Source organism: Zootoca vivipara, chromosome 9, assembly GCF_963506605.1.
Source record: "Zootoca vivipara chromosome 9, rZooViv1.1, whole genome shotgun sequence".
Classification (NCBI taxonomy): domain Eukaryota; kingdom Metazoa; phylum Chordata; class Lepidosauria; order Squamata; family Lacertidae; genus Zootoca; species Zootoca vivipara.
Window position 1 is genome coordinate 40,028,019 of NC_083284.1, and position 27,367 is coordinate 40,055,385.

At 42.7% G+C, this 27,367-nt stretch overlaps 1 protein-coding gene across 1 annotated transcript in view; it reads left to right on the top strand.

Moving 5' to 3' along the window:
- The first annotated feature begins 16,633 nt into the window (after positions 1 to 16,633).
- The window catches only part of TRIM2 (tripartite motif containing 2), a 59,483-nt gene continuing 48,749 nt past the window's right edge, over positions 16,634 to 27,367 (top strand). The window contains exon 1 of the mRNA XM_035112110.2: positions 16,634 to 16,824. The gene's annotated coding sequence lies outside the window, so the exon portion shown is untranslated. The remainder of the gene's footprint in view (positions 16,825 to 27,367) is intronic.

Sequence of the window (27,367 nt, forward strand, 5' to 3'; positions counted from 1 at the left end):
TGGGCTGTGATGGCTCATGCTGAATCAGAGTGGCAAGGCGGAAGGCAAGGAGACCAACATTTAGCAGAGGTCAATGATAGGCTGAGCCAACAAATTACAGTTTTGCCCCCATCCTCCTCCCTGCTGAGTTGTGCAAGGGCAACACTAAAGGAGACGGAAGCTGACAACCAGTGCCACCCCTTGGACCACAAGGGGTGGTGGGTCGGCTGAGGTTGGTGGGGCAGTGCCCCATTCACCTCCACTGGGGCTGGTCATGGAGAGTGTAGAGAAGTTGGTGGCAGCAGAGAGAGATCAGAAGAAACCCAAAAGTATATAATAATTAAAAAAGGAGCAATGGCTCCCATGAAGTATTCAAAGCATTGAAACTGCATCCTGATCAGAAAAGGTTGCCCACTCCTTGCCTACTTCCTAATCTTGGATGAGCTCTCTGCTGTTTTTCCCTCATGCAAAAGTGACACGGGCTCTCACTACTTTTTCCTAGGATTACTTCTAAATCCTATCAAGCCCTTGGCCTCACTTGGCCTCAGCCTCCTTCATGCCCTACCAACTAGTAGAGCAAGAGACAAAACCACCTCCGACATGCTGGAGGAACACGGTGTGCCTTCATCCGCAGCCCGGCTTTCCCCAATAGCTTTTGTTTCTTTGTTGCTGTCTGTAGAAAACAGCTAGAAAGTCTACAGATATAAATCAGGACTAAGCAGACGGGGCGAGCCGACGCTATGTCACAATGTATTATCCCTTGAGTTTGTGCCGCATGGCTGCTGGCGGTATGGAAATGCTGCAGAGCTGAAAGATAGGCTCAAGAACACAAGCCCAAAGAATATGAGAACAAGGTAGGATACTGGGTCTGAAATATTGTCAAAGGGTGGGACATGGTCTGTAAGAACTGTGTGGGCTTCAGCAGCAGTCAGAAAGCAGTAGCCTAGGACTACTAAACAGGTATTTTAAGTAGGGAAAGGGCCATAGCTTAGTGGCTGAGTTCATGCTTTGTATGCAGAAGGTCCCAGGTTCAATCCTTGGTGTCTCCAGGCAGAAATGCCTGCCTAAAACCCTGGAGAGCTGTTGCCTGTTTACAGTGCTAAGCTAGATGGCCCAATGGTTTCACTTGGGGCAAGGCAGCTTCCTGTGTTGTAAGCATAGGATTGATTCAATGGTTTGATGCATATAGGTCTGTAGCCTTTTCCTGAATCTTTTGACTGGTGGAGGAAAAAAATATTATGTTGGCCACACTTGTGACACATGCAGTTGCTGGCCTGGTGGAGTTGGAGTGATGATATTTCCAAGATGGAGTCATCCGTGTATGAAAGCACCATGGCTGTGTGCACACTGCTGTTTACTGCAACTCCGGTGTGCTCCCGCTGTTGGTGTTCGAAGCTGAGTTGACATGATGCAGGCCACAATCCATATGTATCCTTGTAGTTTCTTGAGAAATACTGTGGATCGATGTGTTTCCCCTCAAACTAGCTTCCATCCTATGTAAAAATGCAAGCAGTGGCTAACCTGAGGTGTGTGTCTGCATGTGCAGACAAAAGCTTTGTTGAATAGGTTGGTGCAGGCATGGTGAAACACATCAGGTAATACACATGGGGTGAAGAAATCCCCACCCTCTCTTTGGTGTGTGCAGCCATGTAAAATTGTGACATTAAATGACCTTTCAAATCTTTTAGGAGAAAATGACCTTACTGCCTTTTAAGCCACTAATGTATACATAATGCAAGTCAGTGTATGTCATGGTATACCTTTATTCTTTTGGCTAAATTATCAAAACGTTGTCACTCTTTAAGTCATCGTGATGGCATCCTTTCAGGGTTAACCATGGTTTCCTATTATAGATTTTATTTTAAAAGCCAGGATGCTGGTAAGAATTGCTTGTTTATTTTGCTCTGAATTCTATGCATAGGGAGGGACGTATATATAACCCAAGCCTTTGACTTATCTGGCATATTTTTGTTGTGGGTGTGTTAATTTATTTGTTTAAAAATTGCATGTAAGCAGGGCCCTGTGCTCATCTTCCAGAGCAAACATGTTAAGTATGTAAGGGCCAGGGGAAATAAACATTTATCTGATACAGATCCCAGAAATTAAAGTCATTAGCAATCTTAATATATTATTGAAATGCCCATTATATATTACTTTACACATTATATGTATTATCTTTTGATATGCAGAAAATGCCTTAGTAATCTATTATTAGAGGCTTAAAGGATCACTTGGAGACTTATAATCCTCTTAGTACACTGACAAAGATAACAAGATGTATCCTAAAAGACCTTGAAAGCATAGAAATCTACAGGTAAACTTCTTCAAGAAACTCAAAAACATTAGCTTGGTGAAGCATGGATGTGCAGAGAAGTGGATATATTCAGCCTGTACATGACAAAAATCAAAATAAACATTTCTGACTCATTTGATGCCAGCGGTGATGCTTCAGGTTGATATACGGTAGTCTTTGGAGTTGCAGGGCCTGGTGTGGTCTGAATGGGATTCCAATAGATTGAATCAGGGCTAAAGTTTTGGAAACATAGGGCGGATATGTACATCAACTACAGTAGATTCATAGAAAGTAGAGTGGATTTTTAGATGGATCTAGAGTATTGCTGTAAAACTTTCTATTAGCTTATTAACTAGGAAAAGAAGATGGGGGGACAATTCTGATGACTCAAAATAAGAAGAAGAAGAAGAAGAAGAAGAAGAAGAAGAAGAAGAAGAAGAAGAAGAAGAAGAAGAAGAAGAAGAAGAAGAAGAAGAGGAGGTGGTGGAGGAGGAGGAGTTTGTATTTGATATCCCGCTTTAATCACACAAATTCCACATCTGCCAACAAACCCATGCTTTAGTAAGCCACACCTCCATGCATTCACTCACACTGAAGCAGCAGCAGCAGCAGCAGAGGAGTATGGATTTGATGTCCCGCTTTATCACTACCCTAAGGAGTCTCAAAGCAGCTAACATTCTCCTTTCCCTTCCTCCCCCACAACAAACACTCTGTGAGGTGAGTGAGGCTGAGAGACTTCAGAGAAGTATGACTAGCCCAAGGTCACCCAGCAACTGCATATGGAGGAGCGAGCAACATGCTGAAGGGCTTCTTGCCACTTGCCTTCCAATTCCTTTGAGATTTCAGACCTTGAAGAAGTCGGCTTTTGAGCCTAACAGCCAAGGTAATCTTAAATCAGACCTAAATCTCTATTGTCTGCTGGATGTTTTTGGAGAGAATTTTCAGCATGAAAATCCACCCAGCATGTTCCCTGAAAGACACTTTAAAACACCAACAGCAACATAGTTCACCACCCTTTGCATCAAAACCATTCCCCACCACCATCCTAGGGGTCACACATGATAATGTCACCCAGCTAAACAGCCAATCAGACCTGTCATTGTGACAAGTCTCTACGGGCGAGCAAAACAAATTCAGAGTGGGGAATGACTTCTTGTATTGCACTGTCCTTCTCTAGGTTGGTGAGCTGAGAACAGGGTTAATGCTTTATTTACTTCCTTACTTAGATACATAAGATACACCTCTGCCCTTCACTATCAAATGCCAGTGTGGTTTACAAAATACATGAAAATAAGACCATATTAGAAACTCTCTCTCTCTCTCTCTCTCTCTCTCACACACACACACACACACACACACACACACACTTTCTTTCTTTCTTTCTTTCTTTCTTTCTTTCTCTCTCACCCACCCACCCAGAAAAACACACAAATCCACAGGAAACTACGTAACTACATATCACTAAAATGCTAGGAATTAGGATCAGCAAATGCTTGGTTGAATAAACAAATCTACAACAGATACCAAACACAACTAAAGTTGGTGGCCATCTGTTGTACTTCAGCAGGGAGGGAATTCCAAAGGCAGGGGAAGTGCAATAAGACCTGCACCAGCAGTTGATAATTCCAAGAGGCTGGGGAAGAGACTGGCCCTCATTGCCCTCCCCAACATCGGCCCTTTGCTGCTGCCAGCCTCCTCTGGAGTAAGGATCTGGGAGCCAGCTGTATGTCATCTAGGCAAGTGAAAGGACCCTCCCATATGAACTGTATTTAAGCCATACTCCTTGGAGTGCAGGAAGACTAGAACCAGAAGCTTTGTTTTGCAGCCCTGCTTCTTCTACAGACCCCAGGTTTACCATTCTAGAATCACAGGGGCCTTATGTGCACATCTGACCCGAATCTCACTTCTGTAGCATTACAGTAAGTACATAAAAATTTTGCAGTAGTTAATGCTTTGCTCAGAACATTCTCCATTCAGCTATTATTTTTACATCATGTTTTTGTTTGATTGTCTTGATTCTCCTCTTGGTTCTGCAAGAGTTGTAGCACATACAGTATCTCCAATAAGTATACCTGCCCAGTTGGTACTGCCAGGAGGCTAGGAAAGAGGCTGGCCCTTATTGCCCTCCCTGACCTTTGCCTTTTGCTGCTGCCAGGCTTCTCTGGAGTAAGGAAGTGGGAGCCGGCTGTATGTCACCTAGGCTGGTGAGATGACCCTCCCCTCTGAAATGTATCTAAGCAAAGCTTCTTTGAGTGCAGGATGGCCAGAACCAGAAATTTTATTGTCAGTTAACTCTTGCTTTTTTGTGTACTTAAATATTGAATTTATTCTGTGTTTGTTAAATTGCTGGTTTGACTCTTTTTTTTAATTTGCTGACATGCTCTGCATTTTGATGTTTTAAAGGTTCCCTTCATGTATCCAGGATCGAGGCCATTTAGGGCTTTAAAGGTCAGCACTTTTGAATTGTGCTCAGATAGCAGAAGCCAATGTAGATTTTTTGGGACTGGTGTTATATGGCCCAACAACAAGTTTTGGCTGTATGTTGTTATTCCAACAACATTTGGGGTGAACCACTGATGAACCCTGGCGTACAGAGAGGGTTTGGGATCCTCGTCTTGATTCTTTTAGCCTTCATAAAGTTTGGAATGGGGCTTTTCTGCCTTCCCTTAGCCTCTGCACCCCTGAATTCGTATTCCTGGGTTTGGAAGCACCTTTGCAAATTGTGTGGAATGTGGAGGAGGGGAAAGCTGGCAGAATCTTCCTTATTCTGGGAAGGAAGAAACAACTTCCAATCAATTGTGTGCATGTGTGTGTTTGTGCGCACACACACACACAATTGTTAAAGCAGCAGGAATCTCTATGCACATTTATTCCTCTCATTTGTCTTGTGGGGCAATGCAGGCTTGGTAAAATTCACATAGCTGAATGCTTCTTAGATGGATTGTAGGATTGCTTGACAGGAAACTGCTTACAAAACTGCAGCAAAGGCAATTTGTTTTGGTTAGAGAAGAACCTTATCAAAACTGACAGACTTCCAGTGATATATGAGACAGAAATTTATTTATTTTTTCTCTTTCTTGTCAGGTTTTGTAAAACAAACTCTTGCTTTTACAAAAACCAAAAATCATCATCTCTTCTTAAGAATTGCTTTAATGAAGCAGCAGAAGAATATTTTAAAAGCACAAAAAGTTCCAGTATAATCAGTGTTACTGGGACTGGGGCTTCGTATTATGCATGTTATGGGCTAGTTGGCTATAATACACACACTGTAACCTTACATTGCAAAAATAGGTGGCATCAGCAAGACTGAGGGTATCCCAAGGTTTGCAGAGCTACAAAAGATCTTTAGAAGGAGCGGGAACAACTCAATGAGAAGTGAGGCTGCTTAGTAACCACAGAATGCTGAATGTGTGTTGGTGGGGAATAAGAAACAGAAAGTTGGTTGGGAAGGTGGAATGGTGTATGTATAGTATAGTATTTGTGGTATGGAATACTGAACATGAATGCTCCACACTGCACACCCCAGTTATAATAACTTAGAATGAGTTTTTATTCCGGCATGAACAACCTCCCTTCTCCAGCCCACTTTTGCATCATATGAAAATATCTAAAGGTTACTATTTTTTTTCATGGGGTAATAACAACATGGCTGTGAGGTGTACAAAAAGGATAATACAAGTAGGCTAATGACTGGCTCTTTCCCATGAATATTATTTTTATTGCAACAATTAAATGGCTACTACATGGGTAGGCAAACTAAGGCCTGGGGGCTGGATCCGGCCCATTTGCCTTCTAAATCTGGCCCAAGGACGGTCTGGGAATCAGTGTGTTTTTACATAAGTAGAATGTGTGCTTTTGTTTAAAATGCATCTCTGGGTTATTTGTGGGGCATAGGAATTCGTTCATCCCCCCCCCTCCCAAAATATCGCCCGGCCTCCCACAAGGTCTGAGGGACAGTGGACCAGCCCCCTGCTGAAAAAGTTTGCTGACCCCTGGGTTACTAGAAGCCAAAACTAAGCATTGTGTGTAGAATTTAAATGGCTCCTGCCTCAAGGGGCTGCCTATCTTGAAGCAAGTTCTATGGAAATCAGTGAGAAGGACCCTGGGTGCACTTGAATATGGTAATGGTCAAGTAGGAGAGTTGTGACAAAGCAGTCCTTGACAAAGAAGTACTGATGCCCAGCCAAGGAAGGGTTAACAGGTGACAGGCAGTGCTGAAAAAGAGACTTTTCTCCATAATTGCTCTCTGTGTCTGCAATATTCTGGCACATGCTTCTGGCATTTAAAGCAGTTCCACAACAACTGTATGTTGCTCAGTTTAAAAGTGTGGTGAAGTGCCAACAAAGACTTGAGTCAGAGTGGAAAATGTAGAGGAACCAATGCAGAAATGAAGAGGCTTGAGATGTATTTCAGCTACTGGTACCGATCCAAATTAATGCTAACGTTAAAATTTCAGATAAATGTTAAGCGTTTAGAATTCCTGTGTGCTCTTCAGAATTTCTGTGAATGTAAGTCTAATTACTGACTCTGATGTTGTACGTTTGCAGTCTTTACAAGGGTTACATGACAAACTGACCTGACCTTGAAATGCAAAAAGGCAGCACGTACTGAGAGCACTTCTATCAGTTATGTTCTTTTTAAATACCTTATAACTTCAGTATTACAGCAGTGTTATTGGTGCAGGCGAAAGAGTCACAATTTCCAACAAAGAAAGGTTTGTGTCCTTGGCAGGCATAGCCAACCCATTTGATTGTTGATAACTGCAGTCACTCAGTTTGCATAACTCTTTAGATGGCTAGAGAGTATGTACTCCTGGGGCATAATCACATGTGCACTGAAACATTGGCAATGGCATCTTCTTGAAAGGGTGGGTAGGAAATAACAATCCAGGCATTCTCTTAGGGGTTAGATCAGGCATCCCCAAACTGCGGCCCTCCAGATGTTTTGGCCTACAACTCCCATGATCCCTAGCTAACAGGACCAGTGGTCAGGGATGATGGGAATTGTAGTCCAAAACATCTGGAGGGCCGAAGTTTGGGGATGCCTGGGTTAGATTTTATCCATGCCCAAGGTAAATTTGGGTTCTGGTTAATCTGTCTCTCCTTTGGCTCTGGTCCATTTCCAAACTGAAGCCTGGCGAAATCTGCTGGGATTTCCCCCCAGTTGTTCCGTGTCAGAAGTGGCTACAGCCTGGAAAAAGGTACACTGTCAATTTGGTATTAAAACTTAAAAAGCTGAGGTACTTCAATTTCACAAATAAAAAATAAATCAATCCTAAAACATGCCTGGAGTTTCTGAATTGAAATTAGAGCCTGCCCGGCTCATTTCCCATTTGGAATCGAGCTTGAAAATATGGAACATCAAAATGTAGGTCAGTATCTGGTTGAAGCAGATTTGACCAGCATTCCTAGTATGTGCCACAATTTGCACCACCCACAATTTTCTCATCTGAATAGTAATCCTTGTAACAAAGGAAGTTAGAAAGTCCTACCATATTCAGCAGACTCATAGTTTGAGCTGTCAATGGTGACCAAGCAGGGCTGGTCCTACCATTAGGCAGAATGAGGCAGCCACCTCAGAAAGCAGATGCTAGGAGATTGGTCCTCTGCAGCTATTTTCCTCTGTTGTGCCACACAGGCTGCCCTCTGCCCCATAAGCAGTGCTGTCTTGCCTTCTCCAAGCTAGCCTGCTGCCCTCAGGTGTGATGGAGGATTCTCTTCCAGTGCAGTTGGCTTCTGTAGGTGTGTTCCATCTTGCCCTTTGCTTCAGGTAGAAAAACGTCTTGAGCCATAACCCCAAAATCCAAAAGATAACATTTTTGGTGAAGGAATGAGAAAGGGGTGGGTTCAGCCCCTGAAGGTTTCTCTAACACCTTTTGTTTTTCTGTTGAGCGTGGCATTTCCCTGGGGTAAATTTGGTGGTGGACAGGACCAGCATAGCTGTCAACCTTCCCTTTTTTTGCTGGAAATTCCCTTATTCCAGCGCTGTTTCCCGCTGCTATCCTGGATTGTTAGATATACCGTAGACTGTCCCCGGGACAGGTGAGGCTGCTGATCCCTTATTTTCAAATCCGAAAGTTGACAGCTACCGGTATGCAGGTCCAGAGCCGAAAGTGGGCTGGTATTTGCTGGTGTGTGTGTGTGTTTGCGTGTTTGCTTGCCACCCTCTCTCTCTCTCTCTCTCTCTCTCTCTCTCTCTCTCTCTCTCTCTCTCTCTCTCTCTCTCTCTCTCTCTCTCTCTGCCACCTCATTTCTGTCTCTATTATCACCTAGAGCTTATATATAATGTGCTTAGCTAAGCATTTGAGCTAAAGCTAATTTATATATGCTTTTCAAAAGACTGATATGGCTTGCCATTTCTCTCTCTCTCTCTCCCCCCCCCCCCAGCTAAAATATATAGAGAAGGATTCCAGGAGAAATGAAAAATGGACTACTCTGCTTCAGAGACGTATTTGTGCTAGTTTAATGCCCTCCTTGGAAAGAGCCTGTGATTAGACTAGCTAAAATAGCTAGTTTGAACTGGAAAATAGTGGTAATAGTGGGCTTTTTAAATAAGGTTTTTCATCTTTTCCAATCACTCTTGGCCTTTCAGAACAGTGGTTTACTTATTCTAAGAAGGTTAAATCTCAATGGAGTCTAACCAAATGCTGAATTAGAGTCATTTTGGACTCTCAATTGCTTTGTTCATTTTCTTTAACTCCTTGTGCGGAAGAGGTTGCAAGGAAATTGAAACTGAGCTCTGAAGTTTGATCCTGTGGTCTATAGGATCACAAAACTAGTGGGGCATTTCTATTATTACATATATAAATCTGAACATCATGGTGTTTGCTTTCATTTAAAAAAAATAAAAGTGATTCAATTAGGTAACATTACAGACTGTGAGGGACATGGGTGGCACTGTGGTCTAAAGCATAGAGCCTAGGGCTTGATGATCAGAAGGCTGGCAGTTTGAATCCCCACGACGGGGTGAGCTCCCGTTGCTTGGTCCCAGCTCCTGCCAACCTAGCAGATCAAAAGCATGTCAAAATGCAAGTAGATAAATAGGTACCGCTCCAGCGGGAAGGTAAAAGGCGTTTCCGTGTGCTGCTCTGGTTCGCCAGAAGCGGCTTAGTCATGCTGGCCACATGACCTGGAAGCTGTATGCTGGCTCCCTCAGCCAGTAAAGCGAGATGAACTCCGCAACCCCAGAGTCGTCAGGGGTCCCTTTACCATTACCCTCTGCGCTACTGAGCCCTGCTCCTCCCCCCTCTAAGGACATGTGATCTCTCAACCCTTGTCTATCATGGTTGCTTAGAAGTTGCTGGAATGGTGGGGGAGATTTACCAAGTTGGTCCAGTATATGGTAAATGCATCCTTGAGAGATAGGTACCTACAGCTCTTAAGAAGGTGGCAGGGTGCCCATTCCTCAAGAAACCCATATTAGACCAGGAAGTGCTATGTGCAGGCTATGAAAAGGTGCCCAAGAAGATAGTGGCAGCTCAGCACCATATACATCTGGGCTCATTCCATTCCAGGTTCAGGCCTGGTTTCAGAACAAAATCAGGATTGGTTGTCTTGATGGATGACCTGTTATCAGATGAGGGGCATGATGAGCATGTCTCTGCTCATTCTTGATGTTTCAGTGGCATTTGACTTTTTTGACCATGGTCTCCAGCTAGATCAGCTCTGTGGGCTGGGAGCTGGAGGTAATATGTTATGATGCTTCCACTCCTGCCTTCAGTCTCCTCTCCATGAAGTAGACTCCTCCATGACCCCATGGAAGCTGAGCTGTAGGGTTCCGCAGAGCTTCATCTCACCCAAAGTGCTGTTTAACAACCACTGGAAGTGGTCCTTAGGAGATTAGGAGCGAAGTGTCACCGGTATGCTGATGACACCCAGCTCTTTTTTCCTTATCATCTGAGTGGAAGAGGTTGTGCAGATTCCAGAGAAAAATGTATGAGTGCCCTGGGGAACTGGAGACAGACAAAACCGAAGCTGAATCCTGATTGAAGCACTGTGGATAAGTAATTCTTGGGGCCAGGAATTGGACCTGCCTGTCCATTTTGGACGGGGTTGCATTCCCTCTAAAGGAGTGGCTGCGTCGTTTACGGCTGCTCCTGGATCCACCACTTCCATTGGTGGCACAAATGACTGCCACTGCAAAGAGCACCCAGAGGTGGCGCTCTGGGCAGGACAAAGCTGCTAGGCTAGCTGTCATTAAGAAGGGCAGGGCATGTAAATGGTGACGAGCTAGGTGGAGACTGAATGAGTGAAGAGATCAGAGGATGCACAGGGGACTGTAAGACGGACAGGGCCAACTAGATGTAATTATGTAGATACATACTGTACAGTAGACGGAGGTCTGGAAGAGAAGGGCAGCAGGAGAGAACTATTTCTGTTTTCTGCTTAACACCCTCACAAAATTTCCTTCTTTATAATTTCCACCTGCCATGAGGAAACGCAACTGAGAAGGTGGGTTTGAGTGGTAAAATGGTGCCCCTTCCCTGCTGCTCTTCCATTCTGATCAGTTCTCTATGCCTGTTTTTCATTGGACTCCACCCACCAAAAAAAACCCCATAACAGGAGCCTCTTCCACCTATCTATCTGCACACACACAAAAATCCAGTTTTGCCCTCTGTAAAGACTGCAGACCTGCTCAATATGTGCTCTTTTCTGTCATTTGTCATTGTGGGAAATGAAGCTCATCAATTGGTTCAACATTCACAGCCTCTGGGTTATGTACACATTGGATTTCAGCTACCTTTTACATGGTGAGTGCTGCATGGCCTTTGACTGCCCCAAGTCTTGAGGTTTCCTTCCCACTAGGTGGGGAAAGGTGCAGGGCCTTGCTCAAAAGCTGAATTAAAAAGGAAGGGGGATACTGCTGGCAAGCATGCTTTTCACTTCTGTTATCTCCTTCAGCTAATCTCCTCTGCTTCCTCTCCTCTGAGTTGCTACGCATGTGCAGCTTTCACAAGAAACTGCTTAGTAAATTATTAAATGGCTAACACAATTCAACCGCACATGTACCACTCGCTGCCGATCCATCCACCAGCCTCAGTTAATTTTTGCACTAGAGAAAAAAGCTCATTATGTTCTTTCATATCACAGTACATGGATACCATCTTCCAAGATAGCGATCTATTGCCATCAGTTTAACTTTACAGTGGTACCTTGGTTTACACCCATAATCCGTTATGGAGGTCTGGTTGTAAACCAAAACAGGTTTTGCCAATGGGGCCTCCCCCCCCCAAAAAAAAGATTGGAATCCAAAAAAGGACACACACTTCCAGGTTTGATGTAGTTGTAATCTAAAACGGTTGCAAACCAAGGTACCACTGTATCCTAATTGGAAAAGCCAGAGATTGGGCTTTTACAATGGATATTACGCTTCATTTTGATGTACTATCTAAACATTTTGGGGGAGCTGCAGTTGATGTTTAAAAGCACTGAAACATCACACACACTAGGCAACAGTGTTCCTTCCTTCTTAAGAAAGCCTTGTATTAGATACAATATTCATTTTTCAATTTGTTCTCCTTGCTCCCTTTGAGCAATGTGCCTTTGAAGTTCAAGGCGTTACGCTGTAAATCTGCCAAAGCTTCAGGAATGAAGTGGCAGTTCAACTCTTCCTAACCCTCTCAGGGGATCTCTCTTATCTCTCATCTCCCCCCTCCCCCATTTTGCCTTTGAAAATATCTAGGTTTTCAGGTCCAAAACCAAGCAAAAATTTTATGGGCTAATTTGATACAGCTTGCTCATATCTAGGGGAAGTAGCTAAAATGACATTGGCAGCAATGAGACGTAGTAGGTTATTATTATCTCCCTGGAAAAATTCCTAGTCTTTTTCTAAAACAGGTTATTTATGCCTTAACATAATTAAATCACAATCGGGACCGGGGGTGGGGGGTGGGGAGAGAGATGAAGAAAAGGTACACATTGACAGTCTTTCTCACACTCCCAATCTTTCAAATCAATTTTATACATGGACCAAGGATTCAAATATACATTGATAACTACAAGCTGGTCTCTGACCGTAATAAATTTCATTTCATTTCACTGATAACTATGGGACCAGAATAAAAAGGTGGCATATATTATTAATTACATTTTTAACCACTTTCTACAAGATGTCTCAACATGATTTGCAAATCTGCAAAACAACACAATGAAAAATTGAAAAACTAAATACATTAAAACAAAATTCTTAAAAGTGCTCATCCAACACTAAGGATGAATGGTACCTCAGCCCACTAAAAGGTGGCTGCTACAGAACAGGGCAGAAATCATACCACAGTATGATCCAAATTAATGACCACATGCATACTCTTGGTACCAAGGTTGAGGGAGAGAGGGGAAAGGCCCATTTCCTATAAGAAATTACCCTGTTTTGGGTAGTTTTATTTATATAAATATTTATATTTATATAAAATGTTCCCATTTCTATAGGAAAGTGTCTTTTTCTATCCTTTGCTTAGTTTCAACAAAGAAAATGAAAATAAGACATAATTATGGTTATATGTTCTTTTCATGTAGTGCATTCCTGTCTCCAAGGAAAAGACGGCTTATATAGGCATTGTATACATAGGTCACTGAACATCTGTCAGATGGTTGCTAGTGTTACTTTATGCTTCAACCACCTTGGGCTAGAATATGACCTACTTGTGTTGCTTCGAAGATGAATGATCTTGGTCAATGAACCGAATTCATTATCAGTTCCCACCTTTAAAATGCACAAACATGGAAAATGTGGATACTTGATTGTTTAAAAATCTCACCATCTCCTTGCTCCTTCCCTGTATTTAGGCAAGATGAAATGTTTCTTAATTTGATGAGAGGTTGGAATTGGGGGAAATAGTAGTGTAATGTTATTTGGATGGTTTACGCCCACTGCATTGCATAGCTCACTTGCTTGCACAATGTCTTCAGCATATTTTCGAGATTATTTTATAGTAAAACTGACCTTGTGGAAACCAGACAAGCTTGGCTATATTGACATTTGAGTTAGTGGTGCTCTGAAGTTGGACACAAAATTATTTCTAAGCAAACTAACGTATAGCCTGCTTCTCAAATGCAATCCTCAAAGCCATATACAGTGGTACCTCTACTTACGAATTTAATGCGTTCCGAACGCTCATTTGTAAGTCGAAAATAATTGTAAGTCGAATCCCATAGGAATGCATTGGGAGAAAAAATTCGTAAGTAGAAGCAACCCTATCTAAAAATTCGTAAGTAGAAAAAATCCTATCTAAACCACATCCAAGATGGCGGACGGAGCTCTGTTAGTAAGTGGAAACATTTGTAAGTAGAGTTATTCGTAAGTAGAGGTACCACTGTACACAACGAACGTGAACAATGACTGCAATATAAAATAAAATAACGTGGCTGAAGGTGTTAATTTGTATGTGGGTGCACACATGAGCACTTTCCATCTTATGCCAGTGAAATCTATCTTAACATTTCCTCTCTACACCAGTGGGAAGCCCTTGATGGGATGTATTAGCACTGTGTGGTGTTGTTTCCTCCCATCAATTAATATTTCCTCACCCACCATAAGTTCTGGAAACCTGAAGCTAAAAACCTGTGGGCAATTTTTGTTTACCTGTTTATTTCTTTTGAAGTACAAGTTTTAAAATATACTAGATTTGCACAAAAGAGCAGTCAACAACAACAACAACAAATCTCTTTATTGTTCCAAGCCGGGAAACCTGCAGTCTGTTGTGTGGATGTCTACTGGAATTTGATGAAGTGTATGCACACTTACTTTTTTTTAAAGTACAGTTTTCTCATTGTACCAGATTGGGTAAGGGCGGGGCATGGTGCGCTTAGACGTGCCCCTAGAATGCATGGGGGGGGGCCGGAACGGAAACCCCAGCACAGAATGGTCGTATAGGCTGCAAACTGTCCTGTGATCTTGCAGTGAAGGGTGTTACATAAATTTAACACATTAACACACACACCGTCTACAACAGCAAACAGGGCCCACAGCTGAGAGCTGCTCACCTCATAATAGTTTTTCTAGGCCAGCATCCTGAGAATTGGACCCAGCAACTATTTTAGGATGTGTTCACATTACCACCTTAGAGTGCAGTGAAGCTGTTGTTTCATTTCGCAGCTCTTCCCTTTCTCCTCAGCTGTTCTTATCAGGGCAGGGAAGTCTTCATCCTGTGTAGAAAAATGTTCACTCTGGAGTGCTTAAATCATTCCTTCATTCCTAATTTGTCTATTCAGTCTGTATGAAGTACAGGATACATAACAAAAAGTACAGGATATATCATGTGAACATGGATTAAAATCCCACCACTGGAAACTGGAATATGAACACAGCCAATATTTTTAACTTCAGGATCTTGGGCAGTCAAAGCTTAGCTACTTTTTCCCCCCATTCGGAGTGTTGCATGAAATCTAATGTGTACATGACCCAGAGGCTGTGAATGTTCAATGAAGCTATGAGTTTCACTTCTCACAGTGTCAAGTTACAGAAAAGAGCAGATATGGAGCAGCTCTATAATCTACCTGGAGGGTCAAATTGAATTTTACATGTACTGTAGATAGGCAGAAGAGTTTCATGTGGATTTCCTCCCCACCCCCGCCAAAAAAAGCAGCCATGGAAGACAGTGATCACACTGGAAGAGCAGCAGGGGAGGGGCTGCTTAACCCTTTCTCAGGGTCCTCTGCCCACAGTCAAACCCACTTTCCCAATGGTTTTTGCTCATGTGGGGGATTTTTTTTAAAAGAAAAAAATGTGCAATAAGACCAGCACCAGGAGCTGGTACTTCCAATAGGCTGGGGGAAGAGAATGACCATCATTGCTCTCCTCAACATTTGCCTTTTGCTTCTGGAGTAAAGGATATGGGAACCTGCTGGATCTCATCTAGCCTGGTAAGAAGACACCTCCCCTCTGAATTGGATTTAAGCCAGGTGCCTTGGAGTGTGCATCTATGTACTTAAGCCTAGATTATGGTGTGATTGTCATTGTTTGCTAAATTATTGATTTTTGTCATTTTCAAATCTACTGATGTGCTCTATATTTTGCATATTATTTTCTGTCAGAGGCCTGTCTTCACCTGTAATCTTGTACGTATCTGCAAAATAACATTGTTCAGGGGCATTGTGGGAAATTCAAAGGGTGCCTAGACAAAGACACCCATCACTGCTTAGAGAGTGCTGCCATTGCAATCGCATAAGCCCAGCCAGGCCCCATGGACAGGTGAGCTTACTGAATCAGATCATTGGGTCCATCTAGTGGAGGCATCCCCAAACTTCGGCCCTCCAGATGTTTTGGACTACAATTCCCATCTTCCCTGACCACTGGTCCTGTTAGCTAGGGATCATGGGAGTTGTAGGCCAAAACATCTGGAGGACCGCAGTTTGGGGATGCCTGATCTAGCGCAATATTGTCCATACTGACTGGCAGCAGCTTTCCAAGGTTTCAAGGCAGGGGTCTCTCCAAGTGCTATTTGGGGATGCTGACGATTGAACCTGGCACCTTCTGTATCCAAGTCAGGTGCTCTACCCCTGAGCTAAGGCAGTGGTTCTCCAAAAAATATACAAAGCCCCAAATGTAACCTTTACTCATACGGGAATTGCTTCATCCCCTTGATCGTTACGCTTGTTGTTTTCTGAACCATTTCTCAACAATACGCTTTTCAAGGTATTCAACCCCCCCCCCCCCGGCCAACCTGATGCCTTTTGGATGTTTTGAACTACAGCTCCCATCAGCCAGTGGGGTGGAGTTGTTCTTAACTTTCAGAATTTATTAAGGGCAGAAGGCATCTCGCAAAGTGGCTGTGCGAACAGTAATACAACACTTCGGTGTAAAGCTCCCAGTGTTTATGAATGGTTTCGCAACGGAATATTTAACCAGAGAATGAAATTGATTTCCTTTATAGAAGCATTGTGGGGGGGGATACGAAATGTTTTTCCCTTCATTAATAAAATCAGACTGGCAAGTATTGCTCCTAAACCCTCAGTCTGAGCAAAATATCCTTATACTGCTAGTGTCATTTTGAAAATCTCTTCGAATGTGGATTTCTGCCAGTGTTTAAAGACCGAGATTGAATTTATTCAGCCTGCCTGCCAGAGCAAGGCCAGTTCCCCCCCCCCCTCTGTATGTGTGTGCGTTTTTAAAATACTATTAGGATGTAAATGTCACATCCATTTGGGAGGCCACTCATAATCTGGGCCATATACATTATGTAAGGTTTCCATGGCAACAGTTTCTCTGAGGGCAAACCTCTAGCTGTCTGCAGTTTCCACAGAAACTGCTCCCTGCTGAGACAGGTGCCTCGGAGGGAAGGGAAGGGAATAGGAATGAGAAGGATCACGTGACCTCTGCAGCGTACAGGCGCTGTAGCAGATGCAACGGTGCGCTTCCTCCCTCCTCCTCCTCCATCCTCACCTCTCCCGCTCCCTGCATCCTGTAATGCACATCTCTTGATCACAAGATCTTGGGCCTATATGGAGTTGGTCCTGATTTGGAAATGCCACTCATCCCGAGGACACTGAATCCGGGAACTTCAGCCTTTCAGGTCCAGCCTTTGCAGAGTCACTTTGCATGGGAACATTTCACTGGTAAATGAAAACTCTTCTTTATTTCTTTACTTTTCCTTAAAGAGCTGGAAAACAAAGGAAGGGGGTGGAGGAAGCCCATTCTCCGGATTATTCATTTGCTCAGCGATCGTAGTTCCTTTTAAATTAATGGGCTAAGAAATACGAGTTGCACTTATGTGTGATTTTTGGCCCTGGTGAATCCAGGGAGTTAATGTGTCTTTAAATAACAGGGTGTGAAATAACGATTCCAAGAGATACGACTATAAAAAAAAAAGTATAGCACCGTTTTATAGCTATAGTTAAGAAGGAGGCGCGCGCGGGGGGGGGGGGTTATACTGTGGCATTCATGGAAGTCTCAGTGCTGGCATAACTGCAGATTAACATGCAGCCTGTTTCATCTTCTGCTGTCACCTCTTTTCCTCTTTATGGGGGAAAACAGCAGCCTGACATGGTTATTAAATCTGGCAGCTGGGTTGTGCACGCAGAGCATGTAAGAGAATGAGTGGCTTTCAGATAGCAGCCTCCTTTTTTCGCTGCTCCTGGGCTTGAGAGACGGTTCAAAAGGCTCTTTCTCTTCTTTGTAATTACTAATCGGTGGATCGCTGCACAAGTATTCGCAAACAATTGCAAAATGTAAGTATTCTTGGCTTGGCTTGTTTGCTGCTTTCAGGTTGCCAATTAAGGGTAGGGGTTTCGGGTTTTTGCTTTTGTTTTTACTGCAGTGTTCTAGTAGTTGAAAGAGCAACAAGATGAAAGCCAAAGACCAAATCGGGCAGGAATGTTTCTTTGTAGGAATGAAGTGACTTTACATTGAATGGTTAAAGGAGGTGGGGAGAGAAAGATTGGTGGCTAGGGAAGGAAGTCCTGTTTTGCAGTTGCTAGTGACTGAACGTTTTCTGTGAGAGGTAAAATCAGGATCTCAAGCATTTATTTATTTTTTACCATTCTTGCTTTAAAGTGTTACATTTAGAGAGATGTAAGGAACTACTTATTCCTTGAAACTAGGGTTTGTTTTTTTGTTAATCTGGCATCCCTGGTTAAAATTTTAGAAATAAATCCAAACCTGTAGCTGAGAAATTTTGCAGGCATCTGTTTGGAATAGCTGAAGTAGGGTGTGTTAAACCTGCATTGGAGAAGAAAACAGCAATACTAACAAAATGCTGAGCAACACCTTTTTTAAAAAATAGCCTTGGTCTGTTGTTGCCTTTGAAGCATGAAATGCTGGAAATTTTTAAGATGCAGGGTTTTCTCAATGCTGAGGGTTTAGATTTTTTATGACAAACATTTTTTCCCATTCTTTAAAATATGCATTTCATACCTAATCAAGTTATTTCACTTTTTCATTTTAATATATAAGACTACAGAAATGTGGGCTTTTGGAATACAACCTGCCAACTCTCATTCTGTTATAAATAAAACTTGCATAAGAAAAAAAGGTGCAAACTCAAATCAGATAATTGCATGAGAAATGCCTGCCGTTTCCAGTCTGCCTGAGTTGTCATGTCTCGTTTGTTTATTTCCAGGATGTGTTATTTACTAGAGATTCAGTCACGGTATCCCATTTCTATCTATGTAGCGATTTTATTACTGCAATTCTTTCACACGCTTATTATAGGAGGGAAGTGTGAAGAGACTAAAAGGCTGCTTATGTTATGTCTCAATTTGAGTGTTCCTTTAAGTGGCTTGGAAGCTTGGGAAATGGTTTGCATGCTTCCTTCCCATCTCCTTTTCCCAAGTTGTGATAATCATAGTTTTATGTAATCTCAGAAATAGACAACTACTGTATAGGCAACTGTGGTTACTGTTAACTTACAAACCATGGTTTGTGAACACACTTAAAACCATGGGTTGGACTACTTAGCACTAACTATAGTTTACTGAATCCAAATGTCTTAGCATCCTGGTTTATTTCAAGTCCAGAAATGGAGAAGAGAAACTGCATGGAAAAGGAGGGGATGGATTCAATGTACTGTATCACTGAAATTTAGCCTGTTCTGCTATTCTAGGCAAAGGCACACATGTATTCCCTGTTTTACTGCAGTGAAATTGGAATGATGTGCATTTGTTTCTGTGTAACCTGGAAAGCTGTGTATAAAACTATAGCTTGGCATCCCAACAAGCTAAATGCAGTTTGGAAATGCTCTGCTTTCTCCTTTTTCCTGAAAGAGCCACACCCTGTTTCACTATCTGTGAAAATGATCATATTTGGTGACAACTGATGGGTTTCAGCTTCCCCCAGGGTGCTTCATTAACAAACCAACTGCTGAGACAAGTGGTTTCAAGGGTAATGTCCATCGCAAAAAATAAAATAAATTGGAATATGATGCCATTGGGCACCGTGTGTATGGTGAAGGAAGGAGATTTTCCAGCTGGGAAAGGTGCCTGGTGGAAAATGTCTAATCCAGGATCAAGCTGGATTAAAGTCTCTCATTTAGAATTATGATGGCATTTTTTAAATCAAAAGGATTATCATTAAGCTATAATGAATTTGACTTTAATGTTCTTGCATGGGGTGGTTTTGAAAAATGGCTAAAAGTTTGAGATTCCAAATACCTGATGGCTTGTGCTGCCTTTTCAACTATGCTTCATATTGTATCTAACATCTAGTGGTTAAGAGCCAAAAAGAAAGGCTATCTGCCTGGAAGCAATGCTCTCTCTTAAGAAAATCTGGTCCATAATTTGCATAGCTCACTGGTTACTTAATTGTGCAAAAATGGCACTTTGTGCATGTCCAGATGCAATCTGTTGTTAGTTCACTAGTTCCATTTAAGCAAATGTCAGGCTCAGAGTCCTGGCTGCAAATTGACCCTAATAGGGTCCTTGGCTGCTCACTTGCTCTTTGTAGCCTGGGGAGCCCCACCCACATCCCACCTTTGCCCAGCTGTGATCAGCCATCATCAGGGGGACAGGATAGCTGTTCTCATGCTGCTAATCAGCCATCTTTTGAACACCAGAAACGTTGTGGGTGGCGTTTGCTTCCAATCCTGCCAAAATCAGTGGGCAATGGGGAAAGTTTGTGTGGGTGGGAAGGTTGTGTGTGTGTGTGTGTGTGTGTGTGTGTGTGTGTGTGTGAGAGAGAGAGAGAGAGAGAGAGAGAGAGAGAGAGAGAGAGAGAGAGAGGGTGTGTGTGATGGCAGCACTCATCACCAGTATTGGTGATATCCACAAGTATGTGGCATCCAGACACCCATTCACTGCTGGATATGGTCCTTGGGTTCAAAAGGTTGCCCATCCCTGGCAAAAGCTTAGTGAAAAGTGCTAAAAAATCTGGACTGAGTTTCTATTTTATTTATTTTTTGCTGAATGCATGAAATGATGTCCCGTTTTTAAAATGCTTCTCTGAGACGGGGCTTTGCTTTTTGTCTCATGTATTGAGCTGTTTGATTCAGACATCATTGTCCAAATGTTATCAGTTAAGCTCAGGGTTGGCCAAAAGCATGAGGGGGAAGAGGAAACAGGCCCCCTCCAGTCAAGGTATGCAACAACACAGTGTTGGGAACACAGGAAGTGATCATCTACTGAGCTGGACATTTGGTGTACAGCTAGGTTAGTATTGTCAACAGGCCCGGCTCTAGGGGTAGTCTCAGTGGTGCGGGGCGCCGGGGCGCCGGGCTGGCAGGAGGGCGCTGCGTGGCAAAGCCGTGTGGAAGCCGTGCTGCGAGCTGCGCCCGCCCACCAGGGCGGGGGCGCCGGAGCGATCTCCGCGCCACAGGGCCAGGGCGCCCGACCGGCTTGAGACGGCCCTGATTGTCAACACTGACTGGCAGTGATTCTCCAGGGTTTCAAGTGTGAGTCTTTTCCATCTCTACCTGGAGACACCAGAGATTGAACTGGGGACATTTTGCAGGGGATAAAACCCTCTCTGTGACCTGCTGCTACCAGTCAGTTTTGAGAATACTGTGCTAGTTGAAACCAATGTTCATCCTAGGTTTACCTGAGACAGCAAATCTCACAAACACCTCCCTGTCCCACCCTGGCAGGCAGTATAGTAATAAATTAAATAATACCGTAATTTGTTGCACTTTCATGATACCCAAAATCTGATTATTTGCTGCGCTTTCACTATATGTACTCCTTGGCATCTGTTACATAATGCACATAGATCCATAGAATTGTTGACTTGGAAGGGACCATGAGGGTCATCTAGTCCACCCCCTGCAATTCAGGAATATTTCACCCACTCGAACTCATGATCCAAAGATGCTGTACTGACTGAGCTATGTTCTGGTTGTTGTTTTTTTAATATCACAGACAGTAACGGTGGTCTGTTGACCAATGCAAACGGGCTAGGAGTAGCTGTTCCTCTGCAATTGAACCAGCTTGAAACAAACAAACAAACAAAAACCAAACAGTTACACCATGTTTCTCCGAAAATAAGACACTGTCTTATATTTATTTTTCCTCAAAAAAAACACACCACACTATGGCTTATTTTCAGGGGATGTATTATTTTTTCCCTCCTCCTCCTCCTCCTGCCACGGCCGGCATTGCTGCTGCGCCTATCACTATGTCTTATTTTCAGGGTATGGCTTATATTCCTTGAATACTTAAAAATCCTGCTATGGCTTATTTTATGGCTACGTCTTATTTTTTTGGAGAAACAGGGTATTTCACAGAAGATTATACTGAGAAGTAGGAATGAAAAATGCTATGTCAGAATGATTTGTGAAAACCGGAAAGCCCTAGGTGGCCATGGATTTCAGACAATTCTTTAGCCTACAGATAAAATTTAAATTAGTAATCAGTTATTGTCCAGGCACTAGGTAATTAGTAAGCAAAAGCTAACCAATGATGCTTAAAACTGGTTAAGGACTTAAATGAAACCATGCCCAATATGGATTCACATGGACAGATTCCTTCTGTAACATTTTCTTGAACTGCAAGCAAATTTCTGCCTTTGGGTACAGAAAATGGTTTCTTCTAAATCAGCATTTGCTGTCTTATACTTTCCAGCTCATCCTATTTCTTTGCTCAGATGGGCAATGTCATTTAGTAAATAACCGCTGTTGCAGTTTGAAGATAGATTTTTAAAAATATGCTTTAAAGTCTTATTAATAAAAGTCAAGATGATCAAAAGGCCATTTTAAAGCAGCAGGGTAAGGCATGTCACATAGCTTCCTTGTGTAAGGCCAGCTGTGAACACCACTACATGGGCTTTATCAGCCATGAAACACAGTACTTAGGAATCAATAAGTATTGATGAGAAAAAAAGCAATTATTTACAGCGTAATTACAGAGATGCTGGTGGTAGTTCAGTTTAGTGCTGACCTTGACACTTTGGGCGTGGAGGAAAATAAATAATTGCCTCTAATTCATTATGTCAACTCTGTTCTCCCTGAAAATGTGAACAGAAAGAAATTGCATTGAGGCAATGTTTCAAAAAAAAATTAACACCCCCCCCCTCTTGTGGTGTTTGACCTAAGTACAGTATCTTTTTTTCACTCTGTATATTGTGCAAATTGCACAGCCATTCAAGTCTGCTATTGGGGTTGATGATGGCTGCATTCAAACAGCACTTTATTCCTTTTTCACAATGTTTCCTTACGTGATAATTTCCACATTTAACATGCTCTTTCTCATAACACAAACTCCACTTCTGGGAAACTGGCAGAATCTATCTGAAGTTTAGCACTAATTTCTGTGTTATTTGCTTGCGGAAAATTGCAAGTGTTTTGCATTGTAATTTCACCTATCAAAATTTTGGGCGCACATGGAATACATGTCTTTCCTGCCATTTTAAAATTTAGTGCAACCTGGTGGCAGGTTGATCAGAAGGCCACAGTTCCATAATACAACAGATAATGCAGTGTAAAAGGTGCATAGACCCATCTGCATTATAACCGGGAAGAAAAATGCAATAAGGCCCATGTCTGAATGCACCCTAGGCGAGAGCACCCTTGAGGCCAACAGGAATGCACAGTTTTTCTTTGTTTTTCCCTTTGTTTACTTCATAACCACCCCCAAAGGGCCTAAACCTGTTTTCAAAAACTCTCACACTGTTTAAGCCTGTGGAATAGGGTCTAGAGAAAAAATCATAACTCAGTAGTAGGGTATCTATTGTGCATGGCGGTAGGTCCCACGTTCACTCTCCAGGTAGGGCTGGGAGAAAACCCCAGATGTTTTGGATCTCGGTCCCCATCATTGTTGATCATTCAGCATACTAGTACTCCAAAATGTATTGAGGGCCCCTGGTTGGGAAAGGCTGAGGTTAGTCCTTCCTCTCCCACAGCCCCAATTCCAATTGGCTGCATTATGAGAAGAAATGATGTGGGGTGAGCCAGCCATGGGTGTCCCATATAATGTAGTTTTGGTGACTTGCTCAACTGAGTAAAAGTTTTCTAATTCTCTGCCCCTGGGGAAATTGGCCTGGCAAGTTATGTTCTAATGTGGATCTTCATTCCTCCTCCCAGGTTTCATTTCTAGAGCAGCTTCCGCTACCTGATCATAAGCTCATGATGGGAGAGAGCTTATCTAGAAAAGGAGGCCATGGCCCAGTTCTAACATAGCAACAAGCCATGTTTAATAGCTCTTTGGGTTTGAGTAGCATGTTACTGCATACTGTCTGATCATTTCTGCTTTGATCCCTTCTCTCCTCAACCCCGACCCAGCACAAACCTTGAAGACTTGGTTTGGTTTTTGTCTGAATCTGAAATTGTGGGTTTTTCCTTCTGAAGTTCAGCAAGTCATGATTTGTTCTTGGCTTGGCCAGCAGATATCCCTTCTGTTTGCCTCCAAAAACCTCTGTAATTCAGCTGTGCAAGTCTTCAGACTCGATTTTTATGTGGGACATTCCTGCTTAGATCATCTTGGTTCTCCTAAAGCCATGGAGAGGGGCCTGATTTGGATAGGAAGAAGAGTTTAACTCTTTGCAACTTCTAAAGTTTGAGTCTCTTTCCTTATGTGCTTTCCTGCCCACAGCTAACATCAGCTGTTTATGGATGATGGAGGAGGAGGAGGAGAGGCCAGAGGTGAGAGGCCAATCCCTTTCTTCTCTCTTACCCACCACCAGCTGCTTTAGGAGAAGGAAATGACATGGGAAGATCCCCACTCAACCATGAAGCTCAATGGGTCACCATCTTTCAGACTGACCTACCTCACAGTGTTTTTGTGAGGATAATATGGAGATGGAGGGAGAGCTATGTACACCATCTTCTTTATCTATTCGAAAGAAAGGTGGGATGTAAAAGAAAAAAAAACCCAAGCATAATTTTTCAAACAGCCCTTAGTTATTTCAGTTTATTTGCGTTTTCAAGGGAGCATTTTATGAAGCGTGTTTTCCATTTTCGTTACCGTGTCTGCAAAGCATATATGCAAACACATTCTGGTGTTGTTGGCTTGCCTGCTTCCACCAAACAAACACTGCAGTAATAAAATCTCAACTGAGGAGAAATTGATAAAGAGCACAAACGGCACGTGGATGGTACCAGAAACTCCAGATGACATTTTGCAAAATATTTGCTGAAAGATTTTATTGTTGTGGTTAACAATTGCTGGTCCTTAGACACGCCAAGCAATGATACACAGTGGAGTCTCTCTTTTCCCACACTTGGTGTGTCCAGTCTTTTCCATGGGCACTGTTTGTTTTCAATCAATTTAGCAATTATAATCAAGCAGAACACCCACCAGCAGACAGAATGAAATGCAGAATAATAGCCCTGCCTCTGTGTTGGGCATAACAGCCTTTCTGTAGGGAGCAGCGGGGAGACATATAATCTGACAAAAGTTTGAGTCTTGGAGATAAGATGTAGCACATTTGCCGTATAGTGTACAGGGGAACTCAAGTTGCTTATGTAGTTAAACCTGTTGAATTAGAAGCCTGCCTGGAGCATCAGGCTCCTATCAGCACTGGGAATTTACGGGAATTGAGTTGAGTGATGAAAGCACATCTGATGTGCACAAACCATACAGCCCAGCTATAGAGCAGCAACTGAAATGTTTGAGTGCCACCAACTGTTTGCACCAAATCACTTTCAGAAACTCTGGTTTTTTACCTTGCTAGCTCAGAGATGTAGAACCTCAGACCCAGGGACCAAATGTGGCCCTCCAGAATTCTCTGCCAGGTCCCCAAGACCCTCACCAGGCCAAACACCCTTTAATGGGTCCACACCCCATTTTTGCATGACTGGAATGCAACCTTGAAATCTGATAGTTTCTCCTGATTGTCTGGATGAAGGATAAAAACTGAAAGGGGCAGATGTAGAAACTCACTTGCTGTACAAAGGTAGATTTTATGTTTGTTGCTCCACCGCCTTTTGTCTCTGGCCCCACCCACCGCTGCTATGTATTTTCCACAGAAAATATCCCACTTCATATCTTTATTGGTAACAGTGAATAGATGCATGTTATAAGTACAGTACAATGTTAGGCAAGCTTGACAGTCCCAAAGTTTTTATCTTTATTAACTACAAGTAAAATAAGCATGCAAGATAAGATCACTCTCTAGGGCATAAAAAACTCTATTTTTTCTAATGCAAATTACTCTCTGCAAATTACTCCAATTTGCACTGGAGAATTTCCCAGAAAACCCACATTACTGACGCAATTTTATAATAATGGCAAATATTTGGCAAATATTTGCCAAATGCAAATATCCGTGCACCTCTACTTTCCCAGTTAAGCTCTGCATATATACTGGTAGGCTCACTGCTTTAATTATAAACACTTCAAAGGAAGACATTTCTAAATTAAACATATGAAATATCTCTTCCCTTCTCCCCTAATAATTGGTGGTGTTTGGCTGACCATTGATTACAAGTTTTCATTTATAATTTGATAAGCATGTTTCAAGATCATGAGAAGTGCATGTAAGTATGAGAAAGTTAACCTAGGAAATGGAAGGGTTTCTTTTAAATTTTAGTACAGTATTGATATTCTGGATAAGAAATGGATCTTGTTTGTCAGTCCCCCAGAGCTTGTGTTACTGGTGATCTCTGTTAATAACATGACAGCACCAGGGCTGGAAGCAAAACCCATTAACATTCAGAACAAGATCTTTCATAGGATCTTGACCCAATTATTGTTTGTTAGATCTGAAGGCCACCTTTTCCAAATAGTTGTTCCATATAGCAGTGTTGTATTTTCATAGTCCATATTTTCATCATCAGTCCTGGATTTCTGTGGTGCTACATGGTAGCTTAGGGATGCTGGTGGCGCTGTGGGTTAAACCACAGAGCCTAGGGATTGCTGATAAGAAGGTCGGCGGTTCGAATCCCCATGACGGGGTGAGCTCCCATTGCTCGGTCCCAGCTCCTGCCAACCTAGCAGTTCGAAAGCACGTCAAAGTGCAAGTAGATAAATAGGTACCACTACAGCGGGAAGGTAAACGGCGTTTCCGTGTGCTGCTCTGGTTCGCCAGAAGCGGATTTGTCATGCTGGCCACATGACCTGGAAGCTGTACGCCGGCTCCCTCGGCCAATAACGCGAGATGAGCACCGCAACCCCAGAGTCAGTCATGACTGGACCTAATGGTCAGGGGTCCCTTTACCTTTACATGGTAGCTTAAGAATGATTGTTGCATTTCCTGCATAGTGACACTGTGCTTTCTTGGAAGTAGGTGTTCAATGTGACTTACAGTACTTACATGAGTAAGTGTGTAGTCTAAAGCAGTGTTTCCCAACCGGGGACCATATGGTCTCCTCACCCCCGCCCCAGCCTAGCCATAGATATTCCCACACCCCTGTTTCTACCATTGAACAATACTTTCACTTAGACTAATGCAGGGGTCAGCAAACTTTTTCAGCAGGGGGCCGGTTCAGTGTCCCTCAGACCTTGTGGGGGGCCGGACTATATTTTGAAAAAAAATAAGAAAGAATTCCTATGCCCCACAAATAACCCAGAGAGGCATTTTAAAGAAAATGACACATTCTACTCATGTAAAAATATGCTGATTCCCGGACTGTCCGCGAGCCAGGTTTAGAAGGCGATTGGGCCGCATCCAGCCCCCGGGCCTTAGTTTGGGGACCCCCTGGACTAATGCCATCATCTTCTTAATACCTTATAAGTCAAAGGCAATAGTTTACTTGTTTGCATTGCAGTAAAGTTCCAGGTTAAACCATGGTATGCAGTACAGTATTAATGTAGTAGTAGACCTGATGCTAGCAACTGGGCAACTGACCAAGTATCCACTCAATCCTGGCAAGGGGTCCAGATTCCTATAATCCTCCTGCTGCTGCTGCTGCTGTTCTGTAGCAGACTAGTATTGAAGATGCACACCGTTAGTTCTGTATGAACAGAAAGACTAGAGGACAGCATGTGAAGAATCTGGAAATTAAAGAATGCTCCTCATTTCGATGATCTAAATTCTAAAAACTTGATTGAAGGGACAAAATATTTCAGCATAACAGCAACTCTTATATTATTAGCAGTTTTATCACAAAAAAATATGACACTCTCTCTTCATGGTAAGCATAAACAGTGTCTACAGCAAAAATATTGGCTCTTAATGGCCCTTGAAGTCACATGCATGGACAACCTCATGGATTCTCGTGGCTTTTTATGATGAAATGTATGCTGTGTCCTTTGTAAATGGTATAGAAATTAGTATTAGCCTTATCTAAAATGCTCT